Source organism: Anas acuta, chromosome 10 (assembly GCF_963932015.1).
Source record: "Anas acuta chromosome 10, bAnaAcu1.1, whole genome shotgun sequence".
In the NCBI taxonomy this organism is placed as follows: domain Eukaryota; kingdom Metazoa; phylum Chordata; class Aves; order Anseriformes; family Anatidae; genus Anas; species Anas acuta.
Window position 1 is genome coordinate 14,628,395 of NC_088988.1, and position 14,243 is coordinate 14,642,637.

The following is a 14,243-nucleotide window of genomic DNA, read 5'->3' on the forward strand; positions in this document are numbered from 1 at the left end:
GTATCACACCATAATCCAAAGCACTGATTTTACATTATAGTCATATATCAGAATTTTTTTCTTTATCGGAGATGTTTTATAACATTTAATGATTACAACAGTGTAGGTGGTAGGATGAAATTGCCCATTGTGCAAAGGGTACTGCTGATGTAGGAAATTGCTTTTTGTATCCACAGATCAGAATACTAAATCATTTAAGAATTGGTACATATCCAAAATGCATCTGTTGACCCAGATTCTGTCCTCTGATAACAAGACCAAAGTGATTGTTTTTCTGAGAACCCAATAGATTTTATTTACATTAGTGGAAGTGCCAATAAGTGCTTGTTGTGGGATTTGTAGGATACTGCTTTTCTTAAAGAATGTGTTCACGAAACTCGCCTTTGTGTTATCTCCGCTTATCTTTCTGATTTGGGGAAATATTATGCTGAGAATTTAATAACCGTGCTAGCATTCTAGCAGAGAGAAAGGGGGAAAGACATGTTCCAGGCAACGCCGACAGTAATGTAATGTTTCCTGGGCAGCAAGAGTGACGTAAATGCTGTGAACCGGATGCTTATGATACTAATTTCTTGAGAAATATAAGGTGTCCTTGTAATTTATACCTGCACAGAAAACGACGTGGAGGAACTGGAGACCTGAAAGTATCACATTAATCCTGTCCATGTCTACTTTATTCTGTGTAACACTGTTTCCAAATATGGGTTTCCACCTGCTTTCTTCTCCCAGGTCAAGAGCCTCTTCTGGTGATCCCTCTGCTCTCTCTTTCAGTGGGCGAACACATGTTCTTGGAGAATTAGTCCTGGCCTGGAGTTTCTGTGCTGTGACCTGCGAAGAGCGAGCTGTCGCTCAGTCATAGTTCCTTTCCCATATGGAGACACGTTTCTGCATCCCTGTTCTTTGTAGAAAAGTGTAAGCCCTGTATAATGAGGATACCAGATGTTTGCCTTTAGACAGAATTTGCATTATCATGGCTCCCAAGCTGCCAAGAAGGTCTGGACTCCAGCAGTGGGTTATTTCCTTACTGAGAGAGAACAGAGTAGACACATGCATGGGATAGTTTATCCTGTTCTGTATTTATTCATAATAATCTACACTTCTGTATATATAAAATACACCAGAGCAAAACAAGTAGAGGTTACAATTCTCAGAGCTGAAGAAAACATGTGTGCTTCAGACTCCTGCTGCTTTGTTTCTCGTTGCAAGCTAGACCAGGCACTGAGATTCACATCAACTGCTCCAAGAGCCAAGGCAAAGTAGTATTTATAGGCAAACCTGCAGCACAGACCCAAGAGGAAGGAAATAACCATTGCATCACCTTTCCTTGCTCTGCTGCGAGAAGGATGGGGGCAGTGCAGTGCTCCCAGAGGACCTGTGGAGCCCATGGTACTCTCAGGGGGGACCTCATGCTCCCCAGCCAGCCCCATGACCTGCAGGAGGCTCTCACCTACCAAGGGCTCTCCTGGCCAGAGATGTGCTCTCAGAGCTGTTGCTCTTTGCTGGCAGGGAAGGAGCCCAGCTGTCCTGTTCAGATTGTCATATGTTGCTTATATGCCATCGCCCTTCCCGGCTCTGCTTACGGCATCTCTTCATCTGTAGGTTAACTTTGTGCTGCCTTGGCTTTGTATTTCATGGTTATTTTCTGGGCTCTGCCATTCTGTACGGTTGAAACGGTGAAAACCCAGGGCATGTTGATGGGATAACTTGTACCAAATGAGACTTCTTTGAAGAAATGAAACGCTTCCTTTTTTTTTAGCTTAGACTCTTCCAAGAGGCTTTGGGGCCCAACACTGTGCTCGTGCAACTACTGCGGCTTCAGAGCTGGAGCTGGCGTGGGTCCCACCCGGCTCGGAGCGTGGGCAGAGCGTGCTGGCAGCTGTCAGTACCCATCTGCGGAGGCATAACCAATAACAGGCATTGTATTTATAAAGACCCCTTGCTAGCAAATGTATTCAGCCTTCTGAAACAATAGTTCTTCCAACTAATTAAAAACAACATTACCCCAACAATATTACATACTCCAGAAGTAAACAAACCATAAAACGATCAGCAAGCACAGCAGTATTCATTTAGAAGCGTATCTGCTGGAGCAGAGGGTAGAAAATGAGCTCGATTTGGGGTTGGAGAGTATTCTGTGCTCCTGGGATCAGCACCCAGGAGCGGGGCCCACGTCCTGCTGCTGGCACGGTGGCAGAGCTCAGAGCAGCAGGTGGCAGCCGCGTGAAAAATCCCATCTGGCAGGAGCAGAGGTGGCGGCACCAGGAGCTTTGGACTCCAGCAGGTTCATCAGAGCATCCATTTAATAGGCAGCAATTACAAGGACATAAATCATGGCGAATCTGATCGCTGTTACTCAAGGCTCTGATGTAGCTTGTCTCCAAGTCCTTTGTAACGTGTTGGCGACAGGGGCTGAGCAGTGACACCGTGAGGAGGAAGCTGTGGCTGGTGGCAGCTGGAGGCAGCGGTGCCAGTGGCCCGTACCAGCCCTTCTGCAGGCCAGCATGCCAGGGGATGAACATTTCTCACTGACTTTCTTGTAAGGGAAGTCTAAAAAGGAGTTTTTATTTAAAAAAAAAAAAAAAAAAGTCTATGAAAAGCTGTGCAAAGCTGAAAACTATTCCCACACCTCATTTAGCACAGGACTTTGTTTGGGTGGGGTGTGATGAGGACTTATACCAAGACTTAAAACTTGATTCTGTCTAAATGAATCCCCATGCACTGAGCAAATCTGAAGGAGGAGTGAGTCCCCTTCTCAGAGTACTCAGTCCAGTGACGTTCCTGTTTCCTCTGCACTGAGGACAAGGCAGCTCTGACCTATCCAGTTAGCAGTTACAGACCAAAAATTGAGTAAGCAGAGAATGCACAAAGTGAGTCCCATACTGCAAACTTGTTTTGCAGTTTGGGACACTTCACCTTCTTTTTTTCCCCCCTGAAACTATCGATTATTGTTTTGAGTTTTGCTGTTAACATTCTTGCCTTCTGAAGGAGAGAAAAGAAATCGATTACTAAATGCATAATTGCATGATACCATTTATTAAAAGCTATGGTTGTGTTGTTGTGTGAACTGTTTGGCCCAAATCATAACTTAAGTGCTGCAAAAACATCAGCATAAATTTCCATAGTATAAAGAAGTGGCTCAGACACACTGAGCAGAGAAAAATAACTTGTATATTAGTTTACCTCTTGCTGTGTATGTCTGTAAGTGATTGTATATGTGCTGTGTTACAGAGGCAGCTGCCATTGTGTTTGCTTGGATGCAGCAAAATTGGCCAGTTCACATCAGTCAAGGCTTCTGTAGGTCATCTATTGATATATCTGGGGACTAGTCAATAGCAGAAAAAGTAATAAGAATGTATATACTTGTTTTTTTCTTTTTCTTTTTTTAATTTTTCTTCCCTCCTAAATAGCTATTCTCTTCCTAGTCTCAGGTGTTGCTGGAGTTTCTCTTGCTGTGTCCGGATCCCCACATAAGATCCCAACAGGTTTTCCCCTCCTAGGACCAATTTGGTTGGTGGCTGCTGACTTACTGCACCGTATTTCCTGGAGGGCAGTGCATTGCCCTGTGCAGGCAGAGTGCTGATGCCCAAGGAGTACGAACCGCCTTGGCCCAACTGACAGCAAGGCGGTTGGACTAGAACCAAGTCCCCGCTTCTTGAGTACCTGGTGGTAACAACCTAAGTAAGACAATGCTTATAGGAAGGGTAATTTCTTGTTAAATCTATTGCTGTCATTGCAGGATACAGACAAAGCTTCAGTTTTTGTTGTTGTTGTTTGTTTTTAAGCCTGAAGTCCTAACACTGAGAAAAAGCTTGTGTCCCTGAAAAACGGCTCCAAAAAACACATTTCTGCTCTTTGCCAGCCTTGCCTTGTGTCCCTTCACTACTGGGGCCGTAACAGTCTACAACAGTATGTTCAATTAACATAAGCAATTATCCAAAGCGGATGTTAAATGCACATGTTGTTGGTAACAAAATATCATGTGGTATTTATTTTGTTCATCTGAAAATTCTCTTCCCAACCTGAGCTCCGCGTTGGCTGGGTTTGCTGTAGCGGTGTCTGGTTCTTAATAGCAGGGCTTTAGTGGTAACTGCAATTTGCACAGGAACAATGAACTCTTTGTCACAATGAAGCATTTTGATTAGATGAGCTCAGTTGAAAATGAAAATAAATTCTTCCAACTTAGGAAAGGTATCATCTGAGTTATAGCTGGGTCAGGTCAGAGCTGAGTGTGTATTCTAAGTAATTCCTCTGTGGAATTATTACCATCACCATAATAATATCTCAATGGAATAAAAATGGAGATATTTGTCCTGATAGCCTTTCACTTTTTATTTGGAAAATCATTATAGTTACATTATCTCAAGGTTTATGGAGGAAAGATAACACCTGCTCCAGGAATCTACTGAAAAGTTATTTCAAGGGGAAAACTATTAAACTAGAAATTAGGCAGATATTAAAACCAGAACACTGTTTTCCTTTGTGACAAAACTCAGTCTTGAGTTGCATAAAGCTCCGGGTTAATCACAACCGGTCCTTCTGTCTGGGGCCAGAGCCACGCTTCACCCTGCGTCACTCTGCCCGCGGGGAAGTACAGGCGGTGTGGAGCGGGCTTTTAGGGGACGGGTATCGGTTCCGATGAGACGTGCAGCCCGACACTGGTCCTTCTTGGATGGTTTGAAACTCATTCTCTGGTCATTGTTTTTCTGGTGGTAATGATCCATAGTCAAGTCTTTGAATATTAAGAGCTTTGTCTGTGCACCTCCACTGAAAATTCTATTTTAAGGAAGTCTCCTCTTGTTTCATATCCCTTCTTTTCCTCCAATCCCTGGAAAAATGTGCTCGCCATGACTTCCACTTTGGGCTTAAAATGCCTGAAGTGCTTCAGCTCAGCGATGGACGCGTTGCCTGGCTGGTAGCATCATTTATGGGTGGGGTGTGGGAAGCTGTCCTGTGTCCTTCGAGATAATACCTGACTCGGCCATAACAACATTTATATTTTTTAAATATATATATGGGTTTCAAGCCACTACTTCAGTGCTAAAGAAATACTTCTGCCTGTGTCTCCGACATGTGCAAGTTTCTTTTGGAGGTGTTCTACTTCCCATCCCACGGCTTCTGTATGGAATTACTTTTCTGTGGACTAAGAAAATTTTAAGATTTCGATGCTTGCATTTCTGCTTGCCCTAGTTTTCTTTGAGCATGAAGAAGTTAATCCTCCCCTGAAAGAAGTCGTATGCATTACCTTGTGGGGAGAAAGCTGGTTTTAATATTACGGTTTTAATATTACTTTCCTTCCTTGCACTCCAGAATGACAGTTCCAGTTTTGTTAGCGCTACTATTTTAGGAGATAGAGAAAGGCAAAACTGAGGAGTTAATACTTTAATTTCATTGAAAGCCACAGGAAATGGGAATCGTTGATGCTTGGTGCTTTGATGGTGACTCATCGGTGTTAATGGACTTTTCTTCTGATATTCTTGCATCTCTCCCTTCCTAAAAAAAAGTTGTGCCAGCCAAGTTCTTAAATGCCTGCAGCATCTTGGTACGGCAGTGAATGTCTGCAGCAGCATGGGCTTATGCAGTGTCGATGCCGTAGCTTTCTGTAGGGAAGGTTTAGGTGTAGGAACGGGGAAAAACACATTTTGGTACAGGGAGAGATCTCTATTAGCTGTGCTGACAAACTGTGCGAAGGCAAACCAGCCGTAAGACTCCATTAATTTGATTTTAATCTTTACTTTATAAACCTGAGATTCTGGATGATAGGACACAACCACTTTAATTAAATTGCTTGTGCTTCTCTTTTTTTGGCAAGAGCTTTGCATAGTTAATAAGGACAGGATTACCCTACCTGTACGTAGCTGATTTGTGTCACTTGCAGGTTATTGTACCAGCTGCCATTTTCACTGTGAATCATTGCCCAATGTGCAGCTCTTAAGCAACACAGAAGTGCTGATTGGCAGAATAATTAAAAACTAAGTATAACACTATCTGTTTATGCTTTCAACCTCCTAAATAAATGTTTGGATTAACATTTTTTTTTCAAAATACTCATATTAGCCATCGGTCTTGGGAAGAAAACCCATTGCAAAGAAGCAAAGACATCATGCTGCCTTCATACAAAGCTCTTACCATAGCTGCTTCTGTGCCCTGGCATTAGCTGCAGTGAAACCAGTGCTACCTGCTTCTTCTGGAAGCCCGGCAGGGTTTGCAGCTCTGCCCGCCGTGGTAGTTCCCTGCAAGGAACTCTAACTGTCAGAAGCCAGCTTGTGCTTCTGCCCTGAACTTCTCGGTTTCGCAGCAGTCTGCCATTAATTAGACCAACTTATTGGTAGCACATGTTGACTGAGTAAATGGTTTATTTTCCTTAGCACAAAAGGTGGCGAGGAAATCAACAAGTCTTACATCGTACGATAACTTTTCTGGTTTGTTTTCCTTCTTTCATTCCTTTTTTTTTTTTTCTTTTCCACTGGAACTTCTCACATAAGCCTGCATGTGTGAATTGGCGTCAGCCTTCTGCACATGGAAATAATATGCATGAAATTGTAATCGTTGCCAGCATCCAATAAAATGGCTCTTATCCAGGGCAGTGGGATCAATTATTTCTCTAGGAGGCAACGTATGTGGTGCCGTTAATTTTACAAATAAATTACAGGAAGAAAGAAAGAAGGAAGCATGTCTGATGGATCATTATCGATGAAGGAATTTATTTTACCCAGTAATTGTCCTCCGTTGGTTTGTGAGGAGGGAAGGACGTGCCTTTATCGTTATCAGTGCTCGCCCTGGAAGCTGAAGCATCGCGTTTTGTATCAGTCTTCTGGGGGAATTGCTTTTGCATCACCTCCTCCAGAAATTCCTGCAGGGTGTGTGGACTGAAGGATGCAGAGGGACAGCTTGTTGGTTGTTTTGGGGTGTGCTGATACTGGTTCAAAGGGGTTGTGCTGCGGTCACATTGAGCGTAGTGTGGAGCTGGTTGGTCCCAAACCCAGAGGTTTCATGCAGGTGAATTTATATAGATATAAATAAATTTCCTAAATGAAGAGCTACAAGGTTGTATTCTACGGGTCTTGGTTGTTTACTGTAACTCTGAATTTTAAAAAGCAGGCCTGCATTGTTTTCCAAACAGTTTCTTTTAGTTTCCTGGCAGATAAATGTTGCAACAATTTTGAAAACTTGTCTTTAAGTGATTAACTCGCGTGAACACTTGGTCACTGTCCTGCGCAGATGCTGTTGGTTTTTTTAACCTTTTTTTCCCCCAGTCCGAACACAGTAGTAGCACAGTTTGAATGACATTTCCAGATGACCCATATGAAAACTTGCCATGAAATACCTTGGGTGAGCCCCCCAGCCCCTGCTCCAGCCCTTGCAGACCGTGCCCAGGCTCTAGAAAAAGCAGAGAGGTTGAAAAGCCCCGCGGCCATTCGGGGCAGGGTCCTCAAGCTGAAGTGCGCAGGAAACACACAGGAACCATGCAGCCGTTCCCCTTCTTGTAATACAGAGCAGCCTGGGATCACAGAAGCACAAAAAGAGTATAAAGTCACTGAGGCGTAGTACTTTGCCTAAGAAATCTTAAGCTTTCCTTCAGAGTGATTCAAATTGACTGCCAGCCCTAAACAGCTTCAAGATGCATCCAAGCTACCTTTGCACTTCATTTATTCTGGCACAACTAAACAAAGCCTTTCTTCTCCTCTGTTAAGACATGAGAGCTTGTGAGCTTTGCACTCATCCATGAGATCACATACTGGGTCTCAGTTTCAGACCTCAGTAGTAGCAGCTGGTGGAATAAAAGGATTCCTTGAAATAGCACCACATCCCCGTGCTCGTGTGCCTGGGCTGGGGGGGCGCTGGCTGCCGGCAGCCTTGGTCCTCTGCCCAACCTGACTGCGGCACCTTCGGGAGTGCAGTGCGGTTCCCTGCCTCTCTGCCCCTTGGTTTCTTTCCAAGAGAAATCAAAGCCCGTGAGGAGCTGCTGCCCTCTTGTTCGTGGCCTGGGGTGAGCACGGTGGGCTGTGCACTGAGCCTGGTTGCTCTGCTCAGGAGCTGGATGCTCCGAGACTGTGCCGTCACTGTGCTGTGCTGCTGCTCTGAGCGTGTGGTGTCTCTGGCAGAGAGGGGGGCACGTTCAGCCTGGGGCTGGCCTCCCCTGCCAGGTACTGCCAGCCTGAGCACAGGGGTTTGGTAACTCAGCAGTCAGCTTAAAACACACACACACAGCTTCCAGTTTGGTTAGGCCGTTCTCATGTCCCTTGCTCGTGATCTTTCTGCTGAATGTGAGTAAATTTTAGAGGCCCGCTTTTGTGTTAGGTGCCTCATGTTGGTGCCTTATGAATGAAGAACAAAACCACAACCATTTCATCAACTTCTCTATATAAAACTTCTTTTGTAGAATGCAGCTGTGAGTGTGTTGCCAAAAGTTCTGCTGAATTCAGCAGTGTTTTGAATCTCCATCTATCTCCAGTCTAAGCATGTAGGTAGGGATAAAGCCTTGGCGATAAGGTTTAGGCATTTCCAAGCGTAGCGCCTCAATCACAAGTACAGTGAAATTGTGCTTCCTTCAAAATCTTTATTGTTACCAAATTAAAGGCACGCTTCAACAGCACCAATGGCATGCATGCTTTGAACCTTCAGTTTAGGTAAAACCTGGCAGCCCTGACTTCAGTGACCAAAATAGTTGGGCTGCCCAATTCTGTTAGATGTGTGTTCCTGCATTGTGCCTGCCTGAGCCTGGTAACTCGACTATTGAGGCTTGTAGGATCATGAAATAATCAGGGTACAAGGGACTGCAGGAGGTGACCTACACCCACTGCGTGCACCAGGCACGGTCTGCTGTGTGTTTTGGTCAGCTGAGTCCAAACTGCAAGGCTTTACTCAGAGTGTTTTAAAACACGCGTGTTATCTGCCACAGCCCCTCAAAATCAGCAAGTAAAGGAAAACCTTTCCCGGGGCTGCTCTTGCAAAGCGAGAAGGCTCACAGCTTGAGAGGAAAGCGAATGGCAATCATCTTACAGGGTATTTATTGCAGTACTAAAAATGGTGTCTTAAGAACCACTGATTTGGACCATGATGAAACCTTTAAAGGAGAATTGCTTTCAGCTGGGGAATCCTCTGGGACCTGATTCTCAAAACAGGGCATTTGCATAATCATTGTCAGCATGCAAATTCCTGATTTTTGAAGCATAAAGGACACATAAATGTTTGGTAAAGAGGACCTGATGTGCATTTTTTTAGTCTTTCTCAGTTGCAAAAGAAACATTATGATATTGTTGGTATGCTGCCTAAATTTAAACACATTCATAATAGGAATAAATCTATTTTCTGCAGATTTGTGTTTGTATGTATCTGTAGCTTTGTGTGTGTAGGTACAATATGTATACACGGATGATCTATACCTTATAGGCTTGCTCAGCTGCTAAGTTATATGCATTGAGAAATATGTTGTCAACCTCTACCTTGTACATTTTCTGCCTCTTAGAGACAGTTTAATAAAAACAGGTGCTTTTCCGTAAGAAAAGTTCAGCAGCCATACAGAAATATGCACAGCATGTTTCCATTTCATCTTTACATATCTTGTAATTAAAGATGTGCCAAACTCCTAGAAAATAATTCACTTGGTCAGTGAACCACATTATTCAGCGATTTGCAGATAGCACAAAAGAGAAAGCTGAGGCATTTTGATTCACTTTGCAAATCGACCTCGTATTCCACCACATTATGTCTCAGCGATGCCCGGCAAATTGACTCCCATTGCTTCACACCACATTACCATGCAGCAGGTCAAAGCAGCACGTTTTTTTGATCGGATGCAAAGCATTAGGTAGCAAGTATTAAAATCACAAAAAAAATTGGTGGAAGAGCCGTTTCAGAGGTGGATCTTCAGGAATTTCTTCTTGGTAGAGTTAGCATTTATGAATACACTTTCAGAATATAATCAATGGATTCTGAGGCACATAGTAAAGTCAATCTTGTGTGTCTGTAGGGCAAGCCTCGCTGGATTTTTAGGAGGCTTGAGGCTTTGTTTATGTTAAGGGAAGTAGGGTCACTGTGCTGATGCGTTATGGCCTGAGCTGCTGCAGTGATGCAGGGCTTCATCCCACCGCAGCTGGATCCATGAAGGTTTCTGCCCCAAATCTTCACTCCTGTTGCTGGGGCTGCGGCGTTCACAGGCTGCAAAGCAGGGAGGGAGAACGTGGTGGGGGAGAGATCCCATGTGGGATCACTGCCGTCCCTGCTGCGAGGGGCACTTGTCCTGAGTCAGGCAGAAGGAGCATCCCTCATCCCTGAGCCCTCCATTTCCCTCTACAATATCCCATTGGCAACCCTAGGGGGCTGCCACGCTTCACAACCCTGCCGCCTGCCCGGGTCTGGCAGGAGCCATATGGGGCCAGCAATAAAGAGGTGTCCCGGGTTAACTCCTGTACCCCTCCATGCATGAACCCATCTCGGGGCCTGGGATGTCAAGGGGCAGCCATAGCGGTCCTTCGTGGTCCAGCGACCAGCAGGTCTGCTTCATCAGAAACCTGGTAGAAAATTGGTTTTGAAATGAAAATGCTTCCTGGGCAGTTACCCTGCAATGCTTGCGCAGTGCCAGCCATCGCCCTCCTGTTTTGGGTGTTGTGAAGCGTGCTGGCTCCCTGGTTGGGAACCAAAGCCTTGGGGCACAGCCACTGATTTCCAGCTGAGCCATTTTTTGTGCTTTGGATGGACCTGGGCAGAGAGCTGCAGCCTGGAAGTCTCTCTTGCCATTTCCGCTCTTTAATGTATCACCTACACAACCTGATGAGAAGCCTGGAAACTTGTACTTCTGTGTTAACTGTTCTGCTTTTACGATGTTGGAAAAAAAAAAAAAAAAAAAAGCTGGCTGTGCTTTGTGACACTTAAATTCCTCCCAGAGATTTGCCTGCGATCCTCTGGGGGAGAGGAGGGGCTCCCAGCTGGGGATCTCTCCAAGGCTCTGTGCTGCTGCCACTGTGCCTACTCCGAGGTCAGGGGTGTGTGGCCTTTTTAGTGTTTTTTAGAAGAAGGTTGGAAAGAATATACTTATGGTTGGAATATTTCTTAGCTGTGGACACGGAGAGGTTGGGGTGGGCAGTACAGAGGAAGGTGGAGCGTGCCGTTGCTCGCAAGGTTTAGCACTAGTCGCTTCAAATCTTCTTTTGCTGATCTGCTGAAGATTGTGTAATCTCTCTAGCATGCAGATGTTGAACAAAAGAATATTACTGTAACGTCCTTAATCTGTTTTTCCTTCTTCCCTTCCTTCCTTATGATCCACTCCCCGTTCCCTCAGGAATTGAAAGTATAAAATGGAATTTGAGGAAAGGTGCACATCTACTTTCCAAGAACTAATTCTCTGCAAAGAGATTATCTGTATTACTGGGGAAAGCTACTGCTCATTAGATGTCTAGCTGAAGATGCAGTTTAAGGCGATAAATAAAGTATTCTGGATCACAGCACACAAGAATATAATTAATCGGGTATTTGTTCTAGTATGACTGCATAGGGATTTAACAGGAGATCAGCGGTGTTTAGTAATTTCACTGATAGCTTTTTTCCTTCTCTAGCTGAAGGCCTCTGCCTTTTTCTGGAATATCAAATTCTGCCCTAATTTGCATGACGTGGTCCTTTTTTGTGTATTGTAGTGAGGAAGCACATACGAAATAAAGGAAAGAATTTTTAAATCATGTGGGTATACGGGTAGCTTAAACCTTTACACCTTTTTAAAAATACAAATAATAGTAACAAAACCCAAAGCCCACAAAACTAAGCCAGAGCTGTAATATGTTTGAAGAGACATTCCTGCACTGCCGCAGCAGCCATGGGGTAACACCGTCCTCTGCAAACCTCCCTCCAAAGTCCAGGCGTAATTGTTTGTGCCCAAGAAGTGACAAGAAGTGCTTTAGTTCACTGGTGGGTAGGTATCACTGTGGAAAAGTGCTGCAGAGGCAGCCCTGGAGGCAGGCAATGGACCTGGCACGGTGGCAGCGAGATGCCAGGGTTGTCCCTCGGGGCCACGATTTGCCCTTGCAGTCGCTGGGTGTTCCCATGGGCACATGGCAATGCGCGTTGCAGGCGTTGGAGTTATCCCTGGCGTCCGATGCCTGCAAAGTGCCAGTGAGCTCCGAAGCACCATCCGAGCTGCAGCTGCTGGTGACTGATTCATCTCTGAGAGTTTTGGGCCAGCTCGCCTGGGTGCGAGCACACCCATGGTGCTGGTGTGGGGGGAGAATGGTCCCTTTTAATGAGTGGCAAGCTGTCTACCTAGACAATTTGCATGGGTAAGTGCAATCCATCATAATACATCACCGAAGATTAACCTGCTTATGAGACTGACGTGTTTTGAAAGGAAAACACCAAAGTGAAATTTATTTTCAAACTCCTAAGTCTGGGGCTTTGATCAAGAAAACAAAGCATGATGTTGTTTTAAGAAGACACTAATGACTGAAGAAGAAGCGATGTGTTTAAAAATCTCGATCTGCTGGGGATAATGGTTGCAGGGCTTGCCACCAGCTTCCCATTAGTGTCTGAAAAACTCCCATGCTGTACCCTGCTGCACAAAGCTAGCAGAAATTTTAATACCGTATCTCTGATTTAACTGGAGCACATGTCTATGAAAGACTTATTCTTTAAGATCAACAAATCTATTTCATATTGCTTGCTTCAGAATACAAAGCCTTAAGATCTGCAAGCATCAATGAACAGTAAAATATCTGGCCAAATGATTGACAGGGCAAGAAACCGACAGGTATTGTGCGTAATAGGCTAAAACCAGCCTCTGGAAAAAACATGAAAAATGGAAATTAAAACAAGAGAAAAACAAAGAGCATTTCAAATTTGTCTTAATTCAATTTTTATAGCTTTGCACATGATGTTAGCCAGCCAAAAGTGAGCGTGGTATTTTATGAATTTAATAGTACATTTCTGCATTTGTATGCTCATGTCTTTTATTCTGTATCAAAGGTAAATGAAAATGGAAACATAAAAGACTTGACTGTGATAGCATTCAGGTGACGTGACTGTGATAACATTCAGGTCATGTCTCATACATATATTTGAAATGTTAACTGCATCAGTTTGCTTACAACCGATAGTAATACGAAGCCTTTAGTACTTTTTATTAATGGGTAAAACTTAAGGATGGGCACCCGCTCCTCAAAGGAAACCCTTTTCTTTTTTATGGGATCATCTGGAAAAGAAACCTCATTTCCCCATTGCAGCTTTGAATATTTGCACGAAGCTCTCATTTTCGTCTGCAAATGCTGCACCTTGACTGCTGGGGCCTGTATCTCTTCTTGAAGTTCCCTCACTCGGTTTCTGTGCAGGCAGTCTAGCTGAAAAGAATCAGTAAAGTGAAACAGTACTGTCCCTGAATGCTGCAAATCCTCATGTTTCCTTCAGTCTACTTGTACCTCTTGCATTTCCACACAAGATCAAGGCTTTTTTTGTTCCTGTCTGCCTGCAGTATCTCTGTCTCACATGCTAAGACAGTCAACTAGAAAAAAATAAAATTGGCTGGTGAGTGCAGGTCTTAGCTGAAGCGAGTGCTTGCTGTTTCTTCTGTGTTAGGAGGGTTTGCTCTGATTTCATACAGGTACTGTTTGATGCGGCTTTTTTGCGCTATGCAAACACTGTATCAAGCAATCTCCATCAAGTAAACCAAAAGCCTTTCTATCTAATAACAAAGTGAATGTAAATAAGTTTTATAAGGTCTATTTCAATTATTACAGCATCTTTCAAAACTAACATTATCACGGAGCTGTGAGGCCTGAAGGCTGCGCAGGTACTGCTTTATTATGAGCAGAAACCCAGCAGCTGAGATGTGTTTGAACAAGGAGCCAACAGATGCATGGCCTTTCAGGTGTGGGGCAGAAGGGCAGTTTCAGGATCGGCTCTCCATCACGGCAGCTTCTGCCCTTGGTCACACCACATCACCGTGTCGTCCAGCTATCAGATGTGTGGCTGGGATGTTCTTGTAATGTATGGGTGTGCCTTTGCTTTGGCTTGCTGCTGCTAGTCCTATTTGTCAGCAAAATTATTGCATGTGTGATGTTGGTGATCTTTCTGCAAATCACATTTGTATCTGAGCAGTGAGTAAATCCTTTTCATGCTCTGTATCAAAACCCTGATCCAAGTCCTAATATTGAAGGAGGGTGGTTGTGGGTCTTTGCTGCTTTGATCAGCACTGGGATCTTGCTGTAAACGTTTCACCCCAAGTTCAACACGCTCTTTACCTGTGTACCAGTGGTGTTGTAACT